The sequence below is a fragment of the Saccopteryx leptura genome, chromosome X (assembly GCF_036850995.1).
Source record: "Saccopteryx leptura isolate mSacLep1 chromosome X, mSacLep1_pri_phased_curated, whole genome shotgun sequence".
Lineage (NCBI taxonomy): Eukaryota > Metazoa > Chordata > Mammalia > Chiroptera > Emballonuridae > Saccopteryx > Saccopteryx leptura.
In genome coordinates, this window is record NC_089516.1 from 36,625,770 (window position 1) to 36,653,289 (window position 27,520).

The following is a 27,520-nucleotide window of genomic DNA, read 5'->3' on the forward strand; positions in this document are numbered from 1 at the left end:
CTCTATTCACCACTCAACCTGCCTCAATCAATCAGGTGCTTTCTACTCATGTGGGACCAACACCTATATGTGTCTCCATACTAATTAGACAGAAACCTGTACCCTAATCTATCTCACCCCAAATATCAACCTAATCCTACCCCAATCTAAGGACCAAACGAGCTGTACAGGTAATCCCTCTTCTTGTTGCTTTAGGAATCTCTACAGAAGTAGGTCTAGGGGCAGGAGGACTGGCACTGCCCTGTCTTATTACCACTCTCTCTCTCTCTCTGAAGCCCAGTGAATTTGTAAACATGGAATCAGTGGTTTCACACAAACTGGGTGTCTTGACTATTGCCTTTCATTGGTCCACTCACTCTCTTATTTATTTTTCTAAACTTTTGGACCCTGCCTCTTACATTTGTTCACTAGTTTCTTACAGAACCGCATGCATACCTTCACCAATCAGAAAATTGGGAAAATCTACCTAACCCTACACACTAACCCTGAAACCTGCCCTCACAAAACAGAAATATCTGGAACACTATAAATACACTCCTAATCTGAATAATGTGGTAAAACCCCTTGTTCTCCATGCTAGCACCAGTTATAGGACCAATCCTAATTCTGTGCTTAATTTTAATACTTGCCCTCTTCTTTATCAAGTTCCTACAGGCCTGGATGAGAGAAATCTCTAGGATTACCTACAATCAAATGCTCCTACACTCCTATTCCCCAATACCCCAAGGAGAACTTCATGAGGGAAATATCAAATAGGTAGGGATGACAGCAGGAAGAAGCTGCCCCTCAGCCTGAGACGTTCCCTCTTGAATGTTCTCCAAACCTCCTTCCTTTTAACCATACATCCTTCTAAAACTTACACCAACAGGTTCCCTTTCTCTAAAAATCTCCACATGTCCACCCATTCAAGAGGAACTAGACCAGCCCTGTTCAATCAGCACTTGCAGCAAGCAACTAACAATTATTACTTTGCAAGATTTTTTTACTTCTTCATTCAGGTTTTCTAAGACATCATCTGGTTCATACCTTACAGCACGGAAATTGACGACCTCCTTAACTGAATGGGGACTTGGCTTGGCAAGGTTCCCTTCTTGAGTTCTCTCCAGAAAAAGCAAGAATTTTCCAATGTTTTCTCGTCTTTCTCCTTGTCACCCCTCACCGTACAAAATTTTTTTAAAAGACATGTCGCATGTAAAATTTAAATTTTACATAAATTCTATCATTCTTTTCCATTATGCAATCTGAATTTTCTGATATACTTACCCAGCCTTTATTTATATATTGAGATTACAAAAAATCAGTTTGTTATTTGGTTTTCCTATAAGACAATCTTTCGTGTTTTCACCTAGTATTTTATGGGTTTTTTTTTTGCATTTGTTTATATATTTGGAATTTATTTTGGTGTAAGAAATAAATTCCAAATAGGACCATGTGGTGGTGCAGTTGATAGAGTGTTGAACTGGGATGTGGAGGACCCAGATTTGAAACCCTGAGGTTTCCGGCTTGAGTGTGGCTCATCTGGTTTGAGCAAGGCTCACCACCTTGAGCCCAAGGTCACTGGCTTGAGCAAGGGGTCACTTGGTCTGCTGTAGCCCCCTGGTCAAGGCACATATGAGAAAGCAATCAATGAACAACTAAGGTGCTGCAACAAAGAATTGATGCTTCTCATCTCTCTCCTTTACTGTCTATCTATCTTTACCTGTCCCTAAAAAAGTGTATTGGGACTCCAACTTTAATATTTTATACACACACACAAATAGTTAATAATTGTTTTAACACCTATCTTTCTCCCTGAAATTTCAACCAATTGAACAACTATTATGCAGTGAAGGAACACTAATTGGGCTTGCAGGCATGCCTGAAAGATCCACACACTAAATAGACCAAAGTTGGAAAGGTTGAAAAGGGGGGCAGAAGATAAAACACACTTGTGGACCACTCCAGAGAGAAGCCCAGAGTGATTACGGTTTGTCTGCAGGAAATATGGAGAGGGAAGCCTGGAGTGACTGGGCCTCCTTTTGCTGAGAGGAAAGGAGAAATTGTGGGGCAGAGGAGGTGATACTAAGTCAAAGTGGTGGAAGAACAGGGGGTCATGACCAGTGATCCTGCAGTCTTCTCACAGCCTACACTCAGCACAGAGACAGAGAATACCAAAGTGTGGCCACCCAGAATCCCAGATCCCATCTCTTTCACCTTGCTGTATGGAGAGTAATAGAGACAAATTCCACAGCTTCCTCTCCAAAGCCACACTCTCTCCTGAAGAACAGAGGTGTTTCTAATCTAGTAGTTTGGTCTCTTGACATGTGGGATGGAGTACCCAGAAGCCTGAGATTGCTAGTGCTAAAGCCATAAAGCCTTCACAACATATCCCACCCACCAATGTAACTGCAGCCCTGTCTACATCATTCTGACAGCAAAATCTCAGTAGAAGTCAGCCCTGGAATTCACATAGCTAAAACTTGTAATATAGTGACAACTAATGGAAGGAAGTGGTAACCTTCCGAAACAGAATATTTTTAATTTTTCTTTTTTTTTTATATTTTCCTCTTTTTTTCTTTTATTCTCTTTTGAATTTCATTCTCTTAAATTTTTATATCTATATTCTTATTTTTTGTGGGTGTTTTGTTTTTGTATTTTTAGTTCTTACTCTTTGTTTTCTTTATAATTTGTAATTATTTTAAAATTTTATAACTTTTTTGTAGTTTTTCAATTTTTATTTTTCATTTTTTATTCAATTTTGCCATCATGCTACACAAGAAAAGATGTAGTTCAAAATAAAATTAAAAATCTCCAGAAGAGGCCTTGGCTGGTTGGCTCAGTGGTAGAGCGTCGGCCCAGTGTGCAGAGGTCCCGGGTTCGATTCCCAGCCAGGGCACACAGGAGAAGCGCCCATCTTCTTCTCTACCCCTCCCCCTCTCCTTCCTCTCTGTCTCTCTCTCCCCACCCCCGCAGCCAAGGCACCATTGGAGCAAAGATGGCCTGGGTGCTGGGAATGGCTCCTTGGCCACTACCCCAGGCGCTAGAGTGGCTCTGGTCACAACAGAGCGACGCCCCGGAGGGGCAGAGCATTGACCCCTGGTGGGCAGAGTGTCACACCCTGGTGGGCGTGCCAGGTGGATCCTGGTCGGGTGCATGCAGGAGTCTGTCTGACTGTCTTTCCCTGTTTCCAGCCTCAGAAAAATACAAAAAAACCCCCCCAAAACAAACAAACAAACAAACAAACAAAAATTTCCAAAAGAAAATATCAATCCCATGGAAACCGTGGAGTTAAACAATAGATAATTCAAAATTGAACTTCTGAAAATACTCAATGAGATGTGATAAAACACAAATAGGCAACTTATGGAACTCAGAAACAACAGAAATACCTCGTTATTGAGATTGAAACTTTAAAAACAGAAAAGAACTCAATACATGAATTAAAAACTGAGGGAGCAAGTTTAGCTAATAGATCAGGCCTGATAGAGTAAAGAATCAGTGACATTGAAAACAAGCAGCTAGGGATGCTACAGAGAGGACAGGAGAGAGACTCATGTATTTAAAAAAGTGGGAGAGCTCTACAAGAGTTGTCTGGCTCCATCAGAAAAAGCAATATAAGAATAATGGGTATATCAGAAGAAGAAGAGAGGGAGATGGGAATGAAGAACCTATTCAAACAAATAATTGATGGGAATTTCCCAAGCTTATGGAAAGAGTTAGAGCCTCGAATCCAAAAAGCAAACAGAATTCTGAGTTACCTCAACCCAAACAGACCTACGTCAAGGCATATCATAAAAATATTTTCAAATATCAATGACAAAGAAAAAAATCCTCAAGGCAGTTAGGGAAAAGAAGAACATAACATATAAAGGAAGGCCCATTAGGTTATCATCAGACTCCACAGCAGAAATTCTGCAAGCCAAAAGAGAGTAGATCCAAATTTAAAAGAACTAAAGAGAGGAATTTCCATCCAAGAATACTATACTGATCAAAGTTATCCTTCAAATATGAAGGAAAATAAAATTTTTTCAGACATGCACAAGCTGAGGGAATTTATCACTAGAAAACTTCCACTGCAGGAAAAACTCAAATGAGTTATTCAACCAGATAAAAAGAACAAAACAAATCAAAACTACAAGTAAAATCTACAAAAATTTTACAATAAAAACAAGGATAATCTGTGACAATAGTAACATAAATGGGGAGAGGATAAAGATCTGCACTTGCAAAGGAGGATGGAGTGCAGAAGCACTCATAAGACAAAGAACTTTTGTAGATATGACAGTTTTTCAGTAAATAACCGACTACTGAAACAGATGGCTTTAAAAAAGGGAAAAACAAGTATGGAATATAACCAAACAAAAACAACTGACTGAAATACAAAAGAGAAGAAGCAAAGGAGACACAGAGCTACCAGAAAACAAAACATAAAATGTCTATAGGAAATCTGCAAGTGTCAACAATTACCCTAAATGTAAATAAACTAAACTCACCAATAAATAGGTTTGGAGTAGCAGATTGAATCAAAGAGCAAAATCCAAACATATGATGCCTTCAAGAGACACATCTAAGGTGCAATGACAAAATTAGATTCAAAGAGAAAGGTTGGAAAAAAATTCTCCAAGCAAATAACCAAAGAAAAGCAAGTAAGTGTAGCTATACTCATATCTGACAATACTGACTTCAAGACAACAAAGGTATCCAGAGACAAAGATGGACATTTCATAATGATAATGTGATACTGTATCAAGAAGACATAACACTTCTTAATATATATGCATCAAAAAAGGGAGCACCAAAAAATATAAGACAGCTATTAACTGGTCTAAAAATAGAAGCAGACAACAAAACAATCATACTTGGAGAATACAACATAGCATTGACAGCTTTAGATGGATCATACAGAAAGAAAATCAATAAAGAAATACTGGCCTTAAACAACACACTAGACCAAATGGACATAATAGACATTTACAGGATCTTTCATTCCAGAACATCAGATTATACATTCTTTTCCATAGTGCATGGAATATTCTCAAGGATAGATAATATATTGGGCCACAAAAGTAACATCGACACATTCGAGAAGATTGAAATTTTACCAAGCATATTTTCTGATCATAAGGCTTGAAATTAGAATTCAACTACAAAAAAGTAATAAAGAAACACACAAAAATGTGGAAATTCAACAACATACTTTCATAAATGGACTGGGTCAAAGAAGAAATAAAAGCAGCAATCAAAAGATATATACAGACAAATGAAAATGACAACATGATATATCAAAATTTATGGGATACAATGAAAGCAGTAATAAGAGAGGTTTATATCATTACAAGCTTATATCAAGAAACCAGAGAGATCACAAATAAACAACCTAACATTGCATCTTCAAGAACTAGTAAAAGAAGAACAAAGGCAACCAAAGTCAGAAGAATAAAGGAAATAGTAAAAATTAGAGCAGAACTAAATGAAACAGAGTACAGAAAAACTATAGAAAAAGTTAATACAACAAAGAGCTGGATCTTTGAAAATAGCAATAACATTGACAAACCATTGGCTAGACTCATGAAAAAAAGAGGAAGGGTTTATATAAACAAAATCCTATATGAAAGATTAAAGGGAAAAATTACTACAGACATCATCAATATAAAACGGATCATACTAGAATGTTATGAAACAATTTATGCCACCAAATTCAACAACCTAAAAGAAACAGAAAAATTACTAAAACTATACAATCTTCCTACACTGAATAACAAAGAAGTGGAAAACCTAAATAGACCCATAAGCAGGGAGGAAATAGAAATAACATCAATAACATCCTTAAAAAAGAAAAGTTCAGGATAAGATGTCTACACTAGTGAATTCTACCAAACATTCAAGAATATTTGGTACTTATCATTCTCCAAGTCTTCCAAAAAATAGAAGAAGCACAACACTCCCTAACACATTTTATGAGGCCAACATAACCCTCATACCAAAACCCGGCAAGGACAACACAAAAAAGTAAATCTACAGAACAAAATGTCTAATGAATACAGAAGCAAAAATCCTAAACAAAATACTGACACATTGATTACAATAATATATTAACAAAATAATACATAATGATCAAGTGGGATTCATTCCAGGAGAAAAATGATGATTCCACATATGTAAATCATTAAACATAATACACCACATCAACAAAACAAAGGAGAAAAATCATATGATCTTATCAATGCATGCAGAAAAGACATTCAATAAGATACAACATCTCTTTAAGTTTAAAACACACAATAAAATGGGGTTTTGAGGGAAGGGAAATGTGAGGAAGGAGGGAGGGGAAGAGAGTAGAGAGGGACAAATATACAGTGATGAAAAATTATTTGACTTTGATTAATGGGTATACAATGTAATCAACAGTTGAAATTCTATAGAAATGATTACCTCAATCCTATGTTCTCTTAATGATCAATGTCACCCTGTTAAATTTAAGTCCCCCCAAAAAAGGCCAAAATAATTGGTATAGACGGAAAGTACCTCAACATAATAAAGGACATATATGACAAACTATCAGCTAATATCATACTAAATGGTGAAAAAATGAAGGCTTTTCCACTTAAAATAAGAACAAAACAAGGTTATCCACTCTCTCCACTCCTATTCAACATAGTTCTGGAAGTTTTAGTCAGAGCAATCAGGCCAGAGAAGGAAATAAAAGGCATCCATATTGGGAAAGAAGAAGTAAAGCTATCACTTTTTGTAGATTACATGATCCTATATATAGAAAATCCCAAACAGTCTACCAAAAAAACTATTGGAAAAAATAAACGAATATAGTAAAGTCATAGGACACATAATCAATATACAAAAGTCTGTTGCTGTTTTATACACCAACAATGCAACATCAGAAAATGAACTGAAAAAAAAAATTCCTTTTACAATTGCAACAAAAAAATAAAATACCTAGGAATAAATTTAACAAAGTATGTGAAAGACCTATATACTGAAAACTACAAAGCATTATTGAAAGAAATTGAAAAAGACACAGTGAAATGGAGAAATATCCCATGTTCATGGATTCAAAGATTCAACATAGTTAAAATGGCCAAATCACTCAAAGCAATATACAAATTTAATCAATTCCCATTAAAATCAAGATGTCATTTTTAAAGAAATAGAACAAAATATTGACCAGTTTGTATGGAACTGAAGGAAACCCTAAATAACCAAAGTAATTCTGAGGAAAAAGAATGAAGCTGGCAGTATCACACTACCTGACTTCAAGTTATAGTATAGAACCACACTAATCAAAACAGCATGGTATTGGCAGAAAAACTGTCACACAGACCAATGGAACAGAATCGAGAGCACAGAAATAAAACCACATGTATATGGACAAATCATATTATATAAAGGAGCCAAAAACACACAATGGAGGAAATAGTGCCTCTGTAATAAATGTCACTAGGAAAATTGAAAAGCCACATGCAAAAGAATGAAACTTGATTACGGTTTATTCCCCTACACAGAAATTAATTCAAAATGGGTCAAAGTCCTAACTATAGTCTAAAAGTCTAAAACAATTAAAACAATAAATTACATAGAATAAAACATTGGTACTAAACTCATGGACCTTGGCTGTAGAGACAATTTTAGGAATTTGACTGCAAAAGCAAGGGAAGTAAAAACAAAAAGAAAGGAATGGTTGCCCTGGCCGGTTGGCTCAGCGGTAGAGCGTCGGCCTAGCGTGCGGAGGACCCGGGTTCGATTCCCGGCCAGGGCACACAGGAGAAGCGCCCATTTGCTTCTTCACCCCTCCGCGCGCTTTCCTCTCTGTCTCTCTCTTCCCCTTCCGCAGCCAAGGCTCCATTGGAGCAAAGATGGCCCGGGCGCTGGGGATGGCTCTGTGGCCTCTGCCTCAGGCGCTAGAGTGGCTCTGGTCGCAACATGGCGATGCCCAGGATGGGCAGAGCATCGCCCCCTGGTGGGCAGAGCGACGCCCCTGGTGGGCGTGCCGGGTGGATCCCGGTCGGGCGCATGCGGGAGTCTGTCTGAATGTTTCTCCCTGTTTCCAGCTTAAAAAAAAAAAAAAAAAAAAAAAAAAAAAAAAGAAATGAATGGTACTATATCAAAATAAAAAACTTCTGCACAGCCAAGGAAACTAAGAAACTGACAACAAAATATATTGGCAATGACCTAAATGGGAGTTGATATTTGCAAACAACAGGTCTGATAAGGGGTTAATGTCAAAAATATATAATGAACTCATGAAGCTCAGCAACAAGCAAGCAAATAATTTAATTAAAAAATAAGGAGAGATCATGAACAGAAACTTCTCCCAAAAAGACATACAAATGGCCAACAGATATATTAAAAGATGCTCATTTTCACTAGCTATTTGAGAAATGTAAATCAGAACTACAATGAGATATCACCTCACACCTGTTAGATTGGCTATTATCAACAAGACAGGGAATAATAAGTGTTGGAGAGGCTGTGGAGAAAAAGGAACCCTCATTAACTGCTGGTGTGAATGCAAAATAATACAACCATAATGGAAGAAAGTTTGGTGGTTTCTCAGATATTTAAGAATAGATTACTATATGACCCAGCAATCCCTCTACTGGGTATGTACTCCCAAAACTTGAAAACAGTATGTAAAGAGACATGCACCCCTATGTTCATTGCAACATTATTCACAGGGCCAAGACATGGAAAAACCAAAGTGTCCTTCGATAGAAGATTCGATAAAGAAGATGTGGCACATATATACAATGGAATACTACTCAGCCATAAGAAATGATGTCAAAGTGACATTTACAACAACATGGATGAACCTTGAGAACATTATTCTGAGTGAACTAAGTAAATCAGAAAAAACTAAGAACTATATGATTTCACACATAGGTGGGATATAAAACTGAGACTCATGGACATAGGTAAAAGTGAAGTAGTTATCTTGGGGAAGGGGCCATATGGGAGGAGGATGGTGTAGAGCAGGGGTTGGGAACCTTTTTGGTTGTGAAAGCCATGAATGCCACATATTTTAAAATGTAATTCCATGAGAGCCATACCCGTGTACATTATGCATTATCCAATAAAAATTTGGTGGTGTCCTGGAGGACAGCTGTGATTGGCTCCAGCCACCCACAACCATGAACATGAGTGGTAGGAAATGAATGGATTGTAATACATGAGAATGTTTTATATATTTAACGTTATTATTTTTTAAATTAAAGATTTGTTGATTATTAAAACCTTCAGCTGGAGACTGAAAAGATGGCAGCGGAGTAGGCGGATGCCCAGATGCCCAGCTCTCACCACCAAACTGGAATACAAATCAATTTAGGAAAAATCAGCATGAAAAACCAACTCTGAACTACAAGAACAGCTCTCAAAAACCAAGGAGCAGCCTGACCTGTGGTGGCACAGTGGATAAAGCATCGACCTGGAAATGCTGAGGTTGCCGGTTCGAAACCCTGGGCTTGCCTGGTCAAGGCACATATGGGAGTTGATGCTTCCAGCTCCTCCCCCCTTCTCTCTCTCTGTCTCTCCTCTCTCTCTGTCTCTCCCTCTCCTGTCTAAAATGAATAAATAAAAAATAAAAAAAAATTTAAAAAAACAAACAAACAAAAAAAAAACCAAGGAGCAAAGAAGAAGCCACAGCAAACCTGGTAGGGAGCGCGTGAATCTCCCCTGCTTACAGGAACGGATGTGGGGGGGGATGAGGCTGAGAGCCCAGAGGGGAATCTCACACAAGGGAAAAGGGAAGAAACTACTGCTCATATCCACTTGCCCAGTGACCACTGAGCGAGGTGTGTTGAAAAGACCAGCTTATCTCCCAAGTGGAAAGGACAGGGAGAGGGACAGAATGTGAGGGGTTAGGAATGCAGGAGACGAACTAAAAAAGCTGACTCATCTGTGCTGGAGGCGGCCATAGCTGGGGGAGGGACTGAACCTTTCACAAAACAGAGCTGAATTGCTTCCAGATCAGAGATCTCCAGACATCTATCCAGCTCCAATCAGCGCAACAAGACACAGCTGACAACAAGAAGTGGGGAGGAGGGGCAGTAACTCAGGTCTCCATGGAGATCTGAGATATACCTCCCCCTACTGAAGCTGAGAAAACACCCTGCCCCCAGAGAGATTACATGGCTAAAGAGGCCTTCAGAGTCTCAGGTTACACCCACCGCATTCCTGGATACAGCTTCAAGGAAGCCCTCTGCTGAGATCAGTAAAAAGACTATCACCTGTTAAGAAAACAAACAAATCAAGACTTCAAAGCTGCCCAAATCCGAAAGTGAATTACAGATAACAGCTGATACCAACCCAAGAAGACCTAGAAATAACTGAAAACTGGAGGCAGACAACACCAAGCCTAGACTCAACCAACTCTACAAATAAAAAACCCTAAAACAGACAATGAGAAGACAAAGAAGTGCAATCCAAATGAAACCACAAGAGACACCTTCAAAAGAGGAACTGGGTGATATGGAAATAATCAAACTTCCAGATACAGAGTTCAAAATAATGATTGTAAGGATACTTAGGGATCTTAGAACAACAATGGATGGTCATCACGAACACCTAAATAAAGAAATAGCAAGTATAAAAATGAATCAGTCGGAGATGACAAATACAATATCAGAAATAAAGACCACAATGGAAGGAAATAAAAACAGGATAAACAGAGCTGAGGATCGAATCAGCGAGTTGGAGGACAACTGGAATGAAGGCATGAAAGCAGAGAAGAAAAGAGAAAAGAGACTCAAAAAGAGGAAACCCTTAGAGAGCTCTGTGACAACATGAAGAGAAATAACATCTGCATCACAGGGGTTTCTGAAGTAGAAGAAAAAGAACAAGGGATAGAGACTTTGTTCAATCATATCATAGCTGAAAACTTCCCTAAATTAATGCAAGAGAAACTCTCACAAGTCCAAGAAGCACAGAGGACTCCATTAAAGAGAAACCCAAAGAAACCTACACCAAGACACATCATAATTAAAATACCAAAGCTAAGCGATAAAGAGAAAATATTAAAAGCTGCAAGAGAAAAAAAAGTTATCATCTACAAAGGAGCCCCCATAAGGATGACATCCGAGTTCTCAACAGAAACACTTGAGGCCAGAAGGGAATGGCAAGAAATATTCAAAGTAATGCAGAACAGGAACCTACAACCAAGACTACTTTATTCAGCAAGGCTATCGTTTAAAATCGAAGGAGAAATAAAAAGCTTCCCAGACAAAAAACAACTCAAGGAATTCATTACAACCAAACCAATGCTGCAGGAAATGTTAAGGGGCCTGTTGTAAACAGATCAAAGTGGGAAAAGAATATAGCAAAAAAGGAATACACCTTTAAAGAAGAAAATGGCAATAAACAACTTCATATCAATAATAACATTAAACATAAATGGATTAAATGATCCAATCAAAAGACATAGGGTAGCTGCGTGGATAAGAAAACAGGACCCATACATATGCTGTCTACAAGAGAAACACCTTAGAACAAAAGATAAACATAGATTGAAGGTAAAAGGATGGAAAAAACCATTTCATGCAAATGGAAATGAAAAAAAAGCTGGGGTAGCAATACTTATATCAGACAAATTGGACTTTAAGACAAAGGATATAGTAAGAGATAAAGAAGGCCACTACATAATGATAAAGGGGGTAATCCAACAGGAAAATATAACTATTATAAATATCTATGCACCTAATATAGGAGCACCCAAATATATAAAGCAGACTTTGATGGATTTAAAGGGCGAGATCAACAGCAATACTATAATAGTAGGGGATTTCAATACCACATTAACATCATTAAATAGATCCTCAAGAAAGAAAATTAACAAAGAAACAGCAGACTTATTGGAAACACTAGATCAACTCGATTTAATAGACATCTTCAGAACCTTTCACCCTAAAGCAGCAGAATATACATTTTTTTCAAGTGCTCATGGTACATTCTCTAGGATAGGCCACATGTTAGGGCACAAAAGTGCTCTTAACAAATTAAAGAAGACTGAAATCATATCAAGCACTTTCTCTGATGATAATGGCATGAAACTAGAAACGAACCACAACAGAAAAGCTCAAAAATTCTCAAACACATGGAAAATAAATAGCAGGTTGTTAAATAATGAATGGATTAAGAATGAGATCAAGGAAGAAATAAAAAAATTCCTAGAAACAAATGACAATGAGCATACAACAACTCAAAATTTATGGGACACGGCAAAAGCAGTACTGAGAGGGAAGTTCATAGCACTACAGGCACACTTTCAGAAGCTAGAAAAAGCTCAAATAAACAACTTAACCCTTCATTAAAAGAATTAGAGAAAGAACAGCAAGTAAAGCCCAAATGTAGTAAAAGGAAGGAAATAATAAAGGTCAGAGCAGAAATAAATGACATAGAGGCTAAAGAAACAACACAGAGGATCAATGAAACTAGGAGCTGGTTCTTTGAAAAGGTAAACAAGATTGATAAACCCTAACTAGACTCACCAAGAAAAAGAGAGAGAGGACTCAAATAAATAAAATTAGAAATGAGAGAGGAGAAATAACAACTGACACAACAGAAATACAAAATATTGTAAGAAAATACTATGAAGAACTGTATGCCAAAAAACTAGACAACCTAGATGAAAAGGACAAATTCCTTGAAACATACAAACTTCCAAAAATCAATCTGGAAGAATCAGAAAACCTAAACAGACCGATTACAACAAATGAGATCGAAACAGTTATCAAAGAACTCCCAACAAAGGAAAGTCCGGGGCCCATTGGCTTCACAACGGAATTCTACCAACTATTCAAAGAAGAACTAACTCCTATCCTTCTCAAGCTATTTCAAAAAATTCAATAGGAAGGAAGACTTCCAAGCTCCTTTTATGAGGCGAGCATAATTCTGATTCCAAAACCAGGCAAAGACAACACAAAGAAAGAAAATTATAGGCCAATATCTCTGATGAATATAGATTCAAAAACCCTCAACAAAACATTAGCAAACCGGATCCAACAATATTATGGAAAAAGTCATACACCATGATCAAGTGGGATTTATACTGGGGAGGCAAGGATAGTACAATATTCGTAAATCAATCAATGTGATTCATCACATAAACAAAAAGAAGGGGAAAAACCATATGATAATTTCAATAGGTGCAGAAAGAGCATTTGATAAAATCCAGCACGCATTCATGATCAAAACTCTCAGCAAAGTGGGAATACAGGGAACATACCTCAACATGATAAAAGCCATCTATGAGAAACCCACAGCCAACATCATACACAATGGGCAAAAATTAAAAGCAATACCCTGAGGCCCTGGCCGGTTGGCTCAGTGGTACAGCATTGGCCTGGCGTGCAGAAGTCCCGGGTTCGATTCCCGGCCAGGGCACAAAGAGGAAGCGCCCATTTGCTTCTCCACCCCTCCCCCTCTTCTTCCACTCTGTCTCTCTCTTCTGAGGCTCCACTGGAGCAAAGATGACCCGGGCGCTGGGGATGGCTCCTTGGCCTCTGCCCCAGGCGGTAGAGTGGCTCTGGTCTTGGCAGAGCGACGCCCTGGAGGGGCAGAGCATGGCCCCCTGGTGGGCAGAGCGTTGCCCCTGGTGGGCGTGCCGGGTGGATCCCGGTCGGGCGCATGCGGGAGTCTGTCTGACTGTCTCTCCCTGTTTCCAGCTTCAGAAAAATACAAAAAAAAAAAAAAAAAAAAAAGACAAAAAAAAAAAAGACAGGATAAACAAATGGGACTATAACAAACTAAAAAGTTTTTGCAAAGCTATAGACAACAAGAACAGAATAAAAAGACAAACTACACAATGAGAGAACATATTTGAAAATACGTCTGATAAGGGGTTAATAACCAAAATTTATAAAGAACTTGTAAATCTCAACACTAGGAAGACAAACAATCCAATCCAAAAATGGGCAAAAGAGATGAATAGACACTTCTCCAAAGAGGACATACAGATGGCCAATAGGCCTATGAAAAAATGCTCAACATCACTAATCATTAGAGAAATGCAAATTAAAACCACAATGAGATATCACCTCACACCAGCCAGAATGGCGCTCATCAACAAAACAACACAGAATAAGTGGTGGCGAGGACGTGGAGAAAAGGGAACCCTCCTGCACTGCTGGTGGGAATGCAGACTGGTGCAGCCACTGTGGAAAACAGTATGGAGATTTCTCAAAAAACTGAAAATCGAACTGCCTTTTGACCCAGTTATCCCACTTTTAGGAACATACCCCAAGGACACCATAGAACGGCTCCAAAAGGAGAAATGCACCCTCATGTTTGTGGCAGCATTGTTCACAATAGCAAAGATCTGGAAACAGCCCAAGTGTCCGTCAGAGGACGAGTGGATTAAACAGTTTTGGTACATATATACTATGGAATACTACTCAGCCATAAGAAATGATGACATCGGATCATTTACAATAACATGCATGGACCTTGATAACATTATACGGAGTGAAATAGGTAAATCAGAAAAAAACTAAGAACTATATGAATCCATACATAGAAGGGACATAAAAATGAGACTCAGAGACATGAACAAGAATGTGATGGCAACAGGGGTGGGAGTGGGGGGAGGGAGGATGGGGCGCAGAAGGAGAGAGGGGTTGGTGGAGGGGAGGGGCACAAGAAAACCAGATAGAAGGTGACAGAAGACAATTTAACTTTGGGGGAGGGTTACACAGCACAATCAAATGTCAAAATAATCTAGAGATGTTTTCTTTCAGCATATGTACCCTGATTTATCAATGTCACTGCATTAAATTTAATAAATAAATTTTTTAAAAAAACCTTCAACTGATTGGGGGAGGCCCACCCAATGTGGAAAGCAATCTGTTTACTCAGATTCTACTGATTTAAATGTTACTTTAAAAAGCACCTTTGCAGAAACATCCAGACTGGTGTTTGATCAAATATTTGGGTACTATGACCCAGTCAAGTTGTCACACATAAAATTAGCCACCCCAGAGACTGTGATGTAATTATATGGGGTGTATTCTGGGCCTCAGGTTTTTAAAGGTCCCCTGGGTTTCTAAGGCACAGGAAAATGTAAAAACTGTGTTCTAGGAGCACAAATTTTCTGAAGCATCAACAGCAGCATTGGTTCGGAGATGTTCTATTGTTCACTGCAAACCAATGTGAGGACCTGAGACACTGTCCCAAGAAGCCAGGTTTCCCAGACCTTTACAATCCCACAACAGGCCATGGAAGAAAGTCACAGGACTGGAGATGCATGTCCCCGAGATTGTGTAACATTCCTGCCACTGGAGAGAGCCAACCCTCAGAGCAACCTGAGGGACTCCAAACTTCAGGCTCTTAGAGGATAAAAACTCAGATGGGAAGTTAAGGCTGCTGCCACCACACATTTCTGCACTCAGCAAGAGGACAGCATCGGCTCACATGTGCCTCCAAAATGTCTCCTCTGACAAAAGCCTTAGATCATATAGGCTAAACAATGCCACTGTGGGCCTTCCAAAGGGATATTTCTTGCAACGGAGGTGACTTCCTGGGCACATGCCCTGGCACCACAGTGCCCTGCAAAGATGAAACTGAAGACAATTTTTCTTTTCTGTCCAACAACCTGCCCTCAGAATCCCTGGGACTTCTACTACACCAGTGACACAGCACAAGATCTTATGAAGTGGTGATGTCCTAAGAACCTTATTTGATTTGGGCTAGCTTCATAGGCCCTCAGGTTAACTAGTGATGCAAGGTCAATGCTCTGATGATCTGGTGGGCCCCATGACCTCTTTGTACTCTTTAAAGTGGGGAATGAGAAACTGATTCACTAACCTTTGAAGCCCTAAAGGCATTAAGCCCCTCATGGTGGATCATACACAATTGTTAAAATAAATAAATAAAAATAATAAAATAATAACAGATTCTAATGAACAAAGAAATAAATGGAAGAAGAACTTAAAAAATAATTAAAGATTTGTCTGAGAGCCAGATGCAGCCATCAAAAGAGCCACATCTGGCTTGTGAGCCATAGGTTCCCGACCCCTGGTGTAGAAGGTGGGAGGAGGGATATAAAGAGGATTAAATATGGCCCTGGCTGGTTGGCTCAGCGGTAGAGCATCGGCCTGTTGAGCGGGGGACCCGGGTTCGATTCCCGGCCAGGGCAAATAGGAGAAGCGCCCATTTGCTTCTCCACCCCCCCGCCTCCTTCCTCTCTATCTCTCTTCCCCTCCTGCAGCGAGGCTCCATTGGAGCAAGGATGGCCCGGGCGCTGGGGATGGCTCCTTGGACTCTACGTCAGGCGCTAGAGTGGCTCTGGTCGCGGCAGAGCAACGCCCCGGAGGGGCAGAGCATCGCCCCCCGGTGGGCAGAGCGTCGCCCCCTGGTGGGCGTGCCGGGAGGATCCTGATTGGGCGCATGCGGGAGTCTGTCTGACTGTCTCACACGTTTCCAGCTTCAGAAAAATACAAAACAAAAGAAAACAAAACAAAACCAAAAAACTAAAAATAGATAATAGACTTAAATATAGGCCGTGAAACCATAAGCATCTTAGAAGAAAACATAGGCAGTAAGCTATCCGACATCTCTCGAAGCAATATATTTGCTGATTTATCTTCACAGGGAAGTGAAATAAAAGACAGGATAGGCCCTGGCCGGTTGGCTTAGCAGTAGAGCGTCGGCCTGGAGTGCGGGGGACCTGGGTTTGATTCCCGGCCAGGGCACATAGGAGAAGCGCCCATTTGCTTCTCCACACCCCACTCCATCCGCTCTGTCTCTCTCTTCCCCTCCCGCAGCCAAGGCTCCATTGGAGCAAAGATGGCCCGGGTGCTGGGGATGGCTCCTTGGCCTTTGCCCCAAGCGCTAGCGTGGCTCTGGTCGTGGCAGAGCGACACCCCGGAGGGGGAGAGCATCGCTGCCCGGTGGGCAGAGCGTCGCCCCTGCTGGGCGTGCCGGGTGGATCCCGGTCGGGTGCATACGGGAGTCTGTCTGACTCTCTCTCCCAGTTTCCAGGTTCAGAAAAAGACAAAAAAAAAAAAAAAAAAAAAAAAAGACAAAAAAAGAGACAGGATAAACAAATGGGAGTATATCAAACTAAAAAGCTTTTGCACAACTAAAGACAACAAGAACAGAATAAACAGACAAACTACTCAATGGGAGAACATATTCGACAATACGTCTGATAAGGGGTTAATAACCATAATTTATAAAGAACTTGTAAATCTCAACACCAGGAAGACAAAGAATCCAATCCAAAAATGGGCAAAAGAGATGAATAGACACTTCTCCAAAGAGGACATACAGATGGCCAATAGGCCTATGAAAAAATGCTCAACATCACTAATCATTAGAGAAATGCAAATTAAAACCACAATGAGATATCACCTCACACCAGCCAGAATGGCACTCATCAACAAAACAACACAGAATAAGTGGTGGCGAGGACGTGGAGAAAAGGGAACCCTCCTGCACTGCTGGTGGGAATGCAGACTGGTACAGCCACTGTGGAAAACAGTATGGAGATTTCTCAAAAAACTGAAAATCGAACTGCCTTTTGACCCAGCTATCCCACTTTTAGGAACATACCCCAAGGACACCATAGAACGGCTCCAAAAGGAGAAATGCACCCCCATGTTTGTGGCAGCATTGTTCACAATAGCAAAGATCTGGAAACAGCGCAAGTGTCCGTCAGAGGACGAGTGGATTAAGCAGTTTTGGTACATATATACTATAGAATACTACTCAGCCATAAGAAATGATGACATCGGATCATTTACAATAACATGGATGGACCTTGTTAACATTATACGGAGTGAAATAGGTAAATCAGAAAAAAACTAAGAACTATATGAATCCATACATAGATGGGACATAAAAATGAGACTCAGAGACATGAACAAGAATGTGATGGCAACAGGGGTGGGAGTGGGGGGAGGGAGGATGGGGCGCAGAAGGAGAGAGGGGTTGGTGGAGGGGAGGGGCACAGGAAAACCAGATAGAAGGTGACAGAAGACAATTTAAATTTAGGGGAGGGTTACACAGCACAATCAAATGTCAAAATAATCTAGAGATGTTTTCTTTCAACATATGTACCCTGATTTATCAATGTCACTGCATTAAATTTAATAAATAAATTTTAAAAAAAACCTTCAACTGATTGGGCGAGGCCCACACAATGTGGAAGGCAATCTGTTTACTCAGATTCTACTGATTTAAATGTCACTTTAAAAAGCACCTTTGCAGAAACATCCAGCCTGGTGTTTGATCAAATATTTGGGTACTATGACCCAGTCAAGTTGTCACACATAAAATTAGCCACCCCAGAGACTGTGATGTAATTATTTGGGGTGTATTCTGAACCTCAGGTTTTTAAAGGTCCCCTGGGTTTCTAAGGGACAGGAAAATGTAAAAACTGTGTTCTAGGAGCACTAATTTTCTGAAGCATCAAAAGCAGCATTGGTTCGGAGATGTTCTATTGTTCACTGCAAACCAATGTGAGGACCTGAGACACTGTCCCAAGAAGCCAGGTTTCCCAGACCTTTACAATCCCACAACAGGCCATGGAAGAAAGTCACAGGACTGGAGATGCATGTCCCCGAGATTGCGTAACATCCCTGCCACTGGAGAGAGCCAACCCTCAGAGCAACCTGAGGGACTCCAAACTTCAGGCTCTTAGAGGATAAAAACTCAGATGGGAAGTTAAGGCTGCTGCCACCACACATTTCTGCACTCAGCAAGAGGACAGCATCGGCTCACATGTGCCTCCAAAATGTCTCCTCTGACAAAAGCCTTAGATCATATAGGCTAAACAGTGCCACTGTGGGCCTTCCAAAGGGACATTTCTTGCAACGGAGTTGACTTCCTGGGCACATGCCCTGGCACCACAGTGCCCTGCAAAGATGAAACTGAAGACAATTTTTCTTTTCTGTCCAACAACCTGCCCTCAGAATCCCTGGGACTTCTACTACACCAGTGACACAGCACAAGATCTTATGAAGTGGTGATGTCCTAAGAACCTTATTTGATTTGGGCTAGCTTCATAGGCCCTCAGGTTAGCTAGTGATGCAAGGTCAATGCTCTGATGATCTGGTGGGCCCCATGACCTCTTTGTACTCTTTAAAGTGGGGAATGAGAAACTGATTCAATAACCTTTGAAGCCCTAAAGGCATTAAGCCCCTCATGGTGGATCATACACAATTGTTAAAATAAATAAATAAAAATAATAAAATAATAACAGATTCTAATGAACAAAGAAATAAATGGAAGAAGAACTTAAAAAAATAATTAAAGATTTGTCTGAGAGCCAGATGCAGCCATCAAAAGAGCCACATCTGGCTTGTGAGCCATAGGTTCCCGACCCCTGGTGTAGAAGGTGGGAGGAGGGATATAAAGAGGAATAAATATGGCTCTGGCCGGTAGGCTCAGCGGTAGAGCATCGGCCTGGCGTGCGGGGGACCCGGGTTCGATTCCCGGCCAGGGCACATAGGAGAAGCGCCCATTTGCTTCTCTGCCCCCCCCCCGCCTCCTTCCTCTCTGTCTCTCTCTTCCCCTCCCACAGCGAGGCTCCATTGGAGAAAGCATGGACTGGGCGCTGGGGATGGCTAGAGTGGCTCTGGTCAAGGTAGAGCAACGCCCCGGAGGGGCAGAGCATGGCCCCCCGGTCGGCAGAGCATAGCCCCCTAGTGGGCGTGACGGGTGGATCCCGATTGGGCACATGCGGGAGTCTGTCTGACTGTCTCACCCGTTTCCAGCTTCAGAAAAATACAAAACAAAAGAAAACAAAACAAAACCAAAAAACTAAAAATAGATAAAAGACTTAAAACCGTGAAACCATAAGCATCTTAGAAGAAAACATAGGCAGTAAGCTATCCGACATCTCTCGAAGCAATATATTTGCTGATTTATCTCCACAGGGAAGTGAAATAAAAGACAGGATAGGCCCTGGCCGGTTGGATTAGCAGTAGAGTGTCGGACTGGAGTGCGGGGAACCCGGGTTTGATTCCCGGCCAGGGCACATAGGAGAAGCGCCCATTTGCTTCTCCACACCCCCCTCCTTCCTCTCCGTCTCTCTCTTCCCCTCCCGCAGCCAAGGCTCCATTGGAGCAAAGATGGCCCGGGCGCTGGGGATGGCTCCTTGGCCTCTGCCCAGGCGCTAGCGTGGCTCTGGTCGTGGCAGAGCGACTCCCTGGAGAGGCAGAGCATTGTCCCCTGGTGGGCAGAGCGTCGCGCCTGGTGGGCGTGCCGGGCGGATACTGGTCGGGCACATACAGGAGTATGTCTGACTCTCTCTCCCCGTTTCCAGCTTCAGAAAAAGAAAAAAAGAAAACAAAAAAAAAAAACAAAAAAAATGACAGGATAAACAAATGGGACTATATCAAACTAAAAAGCTTTTGCACAACTAAAGACAACAAGAACAGAATAAACAGACAAACTACACAATAGGAGCACATATTTGACAATACGTCTGATAAAGGGTTAATAACCAAAATTTATAAAGAACTTGTAAATCTCAACGCCAGGAAGACAAACAATCCAATCCAAAAATGGGCAAAAGAGATGAATAGACACTTCTCCAAAGAGGACATACAGATGGCCAATAGGCATATGAAAAATTGCTCAACATCACTAATCATTGGAGAAATGCAAATTAAAACCACAAAGAGTTATCACCTCACACAAGCGAGAACGGCGCTCATCACCAAAACAACACACAATAAGTGGTGGCGAGGACGTGGAGAAAAGGGAACCCTCCTGCACTGCTGGTGGGAATGCAGACTGGTGCAGCCACTGTGGAAAACAGTATGGAGATTTCTCAAAAAACTGAAAATCGAACTGCCTTTTGACCCAGCTATCCCACTTTTAGGAACATACCCCAAGGACACCATAGAACGGCTCCAAAAGGAGAAATGCACCCCCATGTTTGTGGCAGCATTGTTCACAATAGCAAAGATCTGGAAACAGCGCAAGTGTCCGTCAGAGGACGAGTGGATTAAGCAGTTTTGGTACATATATACTATGGAATACTACTCAGCCATAAGAAATGATGACATCGGATCATTTACAATAGCATGGATGGACCTTGATAACATTATACGGAGTGAAATAGGTAAATCAGAAAAAAACTAAGAACTATATGAATCCATACATAGATGGGACATAAAAATGAGACTCAGAGACATGAACAAGAATGTGATGGCAACAGGGGTGGGAGTGGGGTAGGGAGGATGGGGCGCAGAAGGAGAGAGAGGTTGCGGGACGGGAGGGGCACAAGAAAACAAGATAGAAGGGGACAGAAGACAATTTAACTTTGGGGGAGAGTTACACAGCACAATCAAATGTCCAAATAATCTAGAGATGTTTTCTTTCAACATATGTACCCTTATTTATTAATGTCACTGCATTAAATTTAATAAATAAATTAAAAAAAAAACCTTCAACTGATTGGGCGAGGCCCACCCAATGTGGAAGGCAATCTGTTTACTCAGATTCTACTGATTTAAATGTTACTTTAAAAAGCACCTTTGCAGAAACATCCAGACTGGTGTTTGATCAAATATTTGGGTACTATGACCCAGTCAAGTTGTCACACATAAAATTAGCCACCCCAGAGACTGATGTAATTATTTGGGGTGTATTCTGAACCTCAGGTTTTTAAAGGTCCCCTGGGTTTCTAAGGCACAGGAAAATGTAAAAACTGTGTTCTAGGAGCACAAATTTTCTGAAGCATCAACAGCAGCATTGGTTCGGAGATGTTCTATTGTTCACTACAAACCAATGTGAGGACCTGAGACACTGTCCCAAGAAGCCAGGTTTCCCAGACCTTTACAATCCCACAACAGGCCGTGGAAGAAAGTCCTAGGACTGGAGATGCATGTCCCCGAGATTGTGTAACATCCCTGCCACTGGAGAGAGCCAACCCTCAGAGCAACCTGAGGGACTCCAAACTTCAGGCTCTTAGAGGATAAAAACTCAGATGGGAAGTTAAGGCTGCTGCCACCACACATTTCTGCACTCAGCAAGAGGACAGCATCGGCTCACATGTGCCTTCAAAATGTCTCCTCTGACAAAAGCCTTAGATCATATAGGCTAAACAGTGCCACTGTGGGCCTTCCAAAGGGACATTTCTTGCAACGGAGGTGACTTCCTGGGCACATGCCCTGGCACCACAGTGCCCTGCAAAGATGAAACTGAAGACAATTTTTCTTTTCTGTCCACCAACCTGCCCTCACAGTCCCTGGGACTTCTACTACACCAGTGACACAGCACAAGATCTTATGAAGTGGTGATGTCCTAAGAACCTTATTTGATTTGGGCTAGCTTCATAGGCCCTCAGGTTAACTAGTGATGCAAGGTCAATGCTCTGATGATCTGGTGGGCCCCATGACCTCTTTGTACTCTTTAAAGTGGGGAATGAGAAACTGATTCACTAACCTTTGAAGCCCTAAAGGCATTAAGCCCCTCATGGTGGATCATACACAATTGTTAAAAAAAATAAATAAAAATAATAAAATAATAACAGATTCTAATGAACAAAGAAATAAATGGAAGAAGAACTTAAAAAAATAATTAAAGATTTGTCTGAGAGCCAGATGCAGCCATCAAAAGAGCCACATCTGGCTTGAGAGCCAAAGGTTCCCGACCCCTGGTGTAGAAGGTGGGAGGAGGGATATAAAGAGGAATAAATATGGCCCTGGCCGGTTGGCTCAGCGGTAGAGCAACGGCCTGGCGAGCGGGGGACCCGGGTTCGATTCCTGGCCAGGGCACATAGGAGAAGCGCCCATTTGCTTCTCCACCCCCTCCCCGCCTCCTTCCTCTCTGTCTCTCTCTTCCCCTCTCGCAGCGAGGCTCCATTGGAGCAAGCATGGACTGGGCGCTGGGGATGGCTCCTTGGCCTCTGCCACAGGCGCTAGAGTGGCTCTGGTCAAGGTAGAGCAACGCCCCGGAGGGGCAGAGCATCGCCCCCCCGGTCGGCAGAGCATATCCCCCTGGTGGGCGTGCCGGTTGGATCCCGATTGGGCACATGCGGGAGTCTGTCTGACTGTCTCTCCCCGTTTCCAGCTTCAGAAAAATACAAAACAAAACTAAACAAACTAAAAAGAGATAAAAGACTTAAATGTAGGCCGTGAAACCATAAGCATCTTAGAAGAAAACATAGGCAGTAAGCTATCCGACATCTCTCGAAGCAATATATTTGCTGATTTATCTCCACAGGGAAGTGAAATAAAAGACAGGATAGGCCCTGGCCGGTTGGATTAGCAATAGAGCGTTGGCCTGAAGTGCGGGGGACCCAGGTTTGATTCCCGGCCAGGGCACATAGGAGAAGTGCCTATTTGCTTCTCCACACCCCCCTCCTTCCTCTCTGTCTCTCTCTTCCTCTCCAGCAGCCAAGGCTCCATTGGAGCAAAGATGGCCATGGCGCTGGGGATGGCTCCTTGACTTCTGCCCGAGGCGCTAGAGTGGCTCCGGTCTTGGCAGAGCGACGCCCCGGAGGGGCACAGCATTGCCCCCTGGTGGGCAGAGCTTCGCCCATGGTGGGCGTGCCGGGTGGATCCCAGTCGGGCCCATGCAGGAGTCTGTCTGACTGTCTGTCCCCGTTTCCAGCTTCAGAAAAAGACACACACACAAAAAAAAGACAAAAAAAAGGACAGGATAATCAAATGGGACTATATCAAACTAAAAAGCTTTTGCACAACTAAAGACAACAAGAACAGAATAAACAGACAAACTACTCAATGGGAGAACATATTCGACAATACGTCTGATAAGGGGTTAATAACCAAAATTTATAAAGAACTTGTAAATCTCAACACCAGGAAGACAAACAATCCAATCCAAAAATGGGCAAAAGAGATGAATAGACACTTCTCCAAAGAGGACATACAGATGGCCAATAGGCATATGAAAAAATGCTCCACATCACTAATCATTAGAAAAATGCAAATTAAAACCACAATGAGATATCACCTCACACCAGCCAGAATGGCGCTCATCAACAAAACAACACAGAATAAGTGGTGGCGAGGACGTGGAGAAAAGGGAACCCTCCTGCACTGCTGGTGGGAATGCAGACTGGTGCAGCCACTGTGGAAAACAGTATGGAGATTTCTCAAAAAACTGAAAATCGAACTGCCTTTTGACCCAGCTATCCCACTTTTAGGAACATACCCCAAGGACACCATAGAACGGCTCCAAAAGGAGAAATGCACCCCCATGTTTGTGGCAGCATTGTTCACAATAGCAAAGATCTGGAAACAGCGCAAGTGTCCGTCAGAGGACGAGTGGATTAAGCAGTTTTGGTACATATATACTATGGAATACTACTCAGCCATAAGAAATGATGACATTGGATCATTTACAATAACATGCATGGACCTTGATAACATTATACAGAGTGAAATAGGTAAATCAGAAAAAAACTAAGAACTATATGAATCCATACATAGATGGGACATAAAAATGAGACTCAGAGACATGAACAAGAATGTGATGGCAACAGGGGTGGGAGTGGGGGTAGGGAGGATGGGGCGCAGAAGGAGAGAGGGGTTGCGGGACGGGAGGGGCACAAGAAAACCAGATAGAAGGTGACAGAAGACAATTTAACTTTGGGGGAGTGTTACACAGCACAATCAAATGTCAAAATAATCTAGAGATGTTTTCTTTCAACATATGTACCCTGATTTATCAATGTCACTGCATTAAATTTAATAAATAAATTTTTAAAAAAACCTTCAACTGATTGGGCGAGGCCCACCCAATGTGGAAAGCAATCTGTTTACTCAGATTCTACTGATTTAAATGTTACTTTAAAAAGCACCTTTGCAGATACATCCAGAGTGGTGTTTGATCAAATATTTGGGTACTATGACCCAGTCAAGTTGTCACACATAAAATTAGCCACCCCAGAGACTGATGTAATTATATGGGGTGTATCCTGGGCCTCAGGTTTTTAAAGGTCCCCTGGGTTTCTAAGGCACAGGAAAATGTAAAAACTGTGTTCTAGGAGCACAAATTTTCTGAAGCATCAACAGCAGCATTGGTTCGGAGATGTTCTATTGTTCACTGCAAACCAATGTGAGGACCTGAGACACTGTCCCAAGAAGCCAGGTTTCCCAGACCTTTACAATCCCACAACAGGCCATGGAAGAAAGTCACAGGACTGGAGATGCATGTCCCCGAGATTGTGTAACATTCCTGCCACTGGAGAGAGCCAACCCTCAGAGCAACCTGAGGGACTCCAAACTTCAGGCTCTTAGAGGATAAAAACTCAGATGGGAAGTTAAGGCTGCTGCCACCACACATTTCTGCACTCAGCAAGAGGACAGCATCGGCTCACATGTGCCTTCAAAATGTCTCCTCTGACAAAAGTCTTAGATCATATAGGATAAACAGTGCCACTGTGGGCCTTCCAAAGGGACATTTCTTGCAACGGAGTTGACTTCCTGGGCACATGCCCTGGCACCACAGTGCCCTGCAAAGATGAAACGGAAGACAATTTTTCTTTTCTGTCCACCAACCTGCCCTCAGAGTCCCTGGAACTTCTACTACACCAGTGACACAGCACAAGATCTTATGAAGTGGTGAAGTTCTAAGAACCTTATTTGATTTGGGCTAGCTTCATAGGCCCTCAGGTTAACTAGTGATGCAAGGTCAATGCTCTGATGATCTGGTGGGCCCCACGACCTCTTTGTACTCTTTAAAGTGGGGAATGAGAAACTGATTCACTAACCTTTGAAGTCCTAAAGGCATTAATCCCCTCATGGTGGATCATACACAACTGTTAAAAAAAAAATAATAAAATAATAACAGATTCTAATGAACAAAGAAATAAATGGAAGAAGAACTTAAAAAAATAATTAAAGATTTGTCTGAGAGCCAGATGCAGCCATCAAAAGAGCCACATCTGGCTTGTGAGCCATAGGTTCCCGACCCCTGGTGTAGAAGGTAGGAGGAGGGATATAAAGAGGAATAAATATGGCCCTGGCCGGTTGGCTCAGCGGTAGAGCATCGGCCTGGTGTTAGGGGGACCCGGGTTGGATTTTTGGCCAGGGCACATAGGAGAAGCGCCCATTTGCTTCTCCACCCCCCCCATCCTTCCTCTCTGTCTCTCTCTTCCCCTCCCGCAGCGAGGCTCCATTGGAGCAAGGATGGCCCGGGCACTGGGGATGGCTCCTTCGCCTCTGCCCCAGGCGTTAGAGTGGCTCTGGTCTTGGCAGAGCAACGCCCTGGAGGGGCAGAGCATCGCCCCGTGGTGGGCAGAGTGTAGCCCTTGGTGGGCGTGCCGGGTGGATCCCGTTTGGGCGCATGTGGGAGTCTGTCTGACTGTCTCCCCGTTTCCAGCTTCAGGAAAATACAAGAAGAAAAAAAAAAAAGAGGAATAAATATAATGTGACAGAAAATAATTTGACTTTGTATGATGGGCATTTATTATAATCAATAGTTCAAATGCTATAGATATGTTTCCGTAAATCCTATGTACTCTTAGTTATCAATGTCAACATGTTAAATTTAATTTTCTAAATATAATTAAAAGAAGAATTTTTATAACTCAATAACAGACTACCTTATTAAAAGTGAGCAAGGAATTTAAACACTGTATGATAAATTTACGGATGGTAAATAAGGACATGAAGAGATGCTCAACAGCATTAATCATCCGGAAACTGCAAATTAAACCTATCATTTCACACACATTAGTATAGCTGAAACTAAAAAGATTGACCATACCAAGCATTGGAAGGAATGTGGAGTAAGTGGAATTTACACAATGTTGTTAGAAGTGTAAAATAATGTAATGCTTTATAAAGAGTTATCAAAGTTAAAAATGTTATCTACCATACGATCCAGTAATTTTAATCCTACGTATTTACCCAAGAGAAATGAAAGCATATGGCCATAGAGAGATATGTATATGAATTTTTATACCAAATTTATTTACAATAGCCCAAAACTTGAAACCACCCAAATGTCTTTCAGTGGGTTAATAGATGAAAAAAAAATACAGTACATCCATGAAAGTGAATACTTCAACAATAACAAAAGCTAATTGTGCACACAATATGGGCCAATCTCAGAATAATTTTGCTGAGTGAAAGAAGCCATACAACCAAAAGGGTACAAACTGCATGATTCCATCTATAGAAAATTTTAGAAAATACAAATCAATTTATCCTGATGGAAAGCAGATCAGTGATTGCCTTCCAGGATAGGGGTGAGAAAGATTGACTGCATTGACTGAATGGAAAGAGACATAAGGGAACTTTGAGATGATGGAAATATTCTATATTTTGATTGGGGTGGTGGTAATTTGTGTGTTTACATTTGTCAAAAATCATTGGATACACATAGAATAAGTGCATCTTATTTTATGCAAATTATACTTTAATAAAATATGCTAAAATAGAAAATTTCGAAAAGCAGACCAAAATAAATCAATAACTAAATAAAACCCTCAAAAAAGTGATTATGAAGAGGTTGCAGACATTGCAATGACAAAGGTAAGGGTATGAACATGGAAAAGGGGTACCTGAGAGATGGATTCAATGTTTATTTGATGCTTATTATCTGTCTAACA

At 41.4% G+C, this 27,520-nt stretch overlaps 1 protein-coding gene and 1 non-coding gene across 3 annotated transcripts in view; one reads left to right on the forward strand and one right to left on the reverse strand.

Annotated features, from left to right (window-relative positions):
• CLIC2 (chloride intracellular channel 2) overlaps positions 1–27,520 on the reverse strand; it is a 157,017-nt gene that overhangs the window by 31,540 nt on the left and 97,957 nt on the right. The gene's annotated exons all lie outside the window — the stretch shown is intronic.
• On the forward strand, positions 16,042–16,117 carry TRNAN-GUU (transfer RNA asparagine (anticodon GUU)). Its single transcript has one exon. It is a non-coding gene; the product is annotated as a tRNA-Asn (tRNA).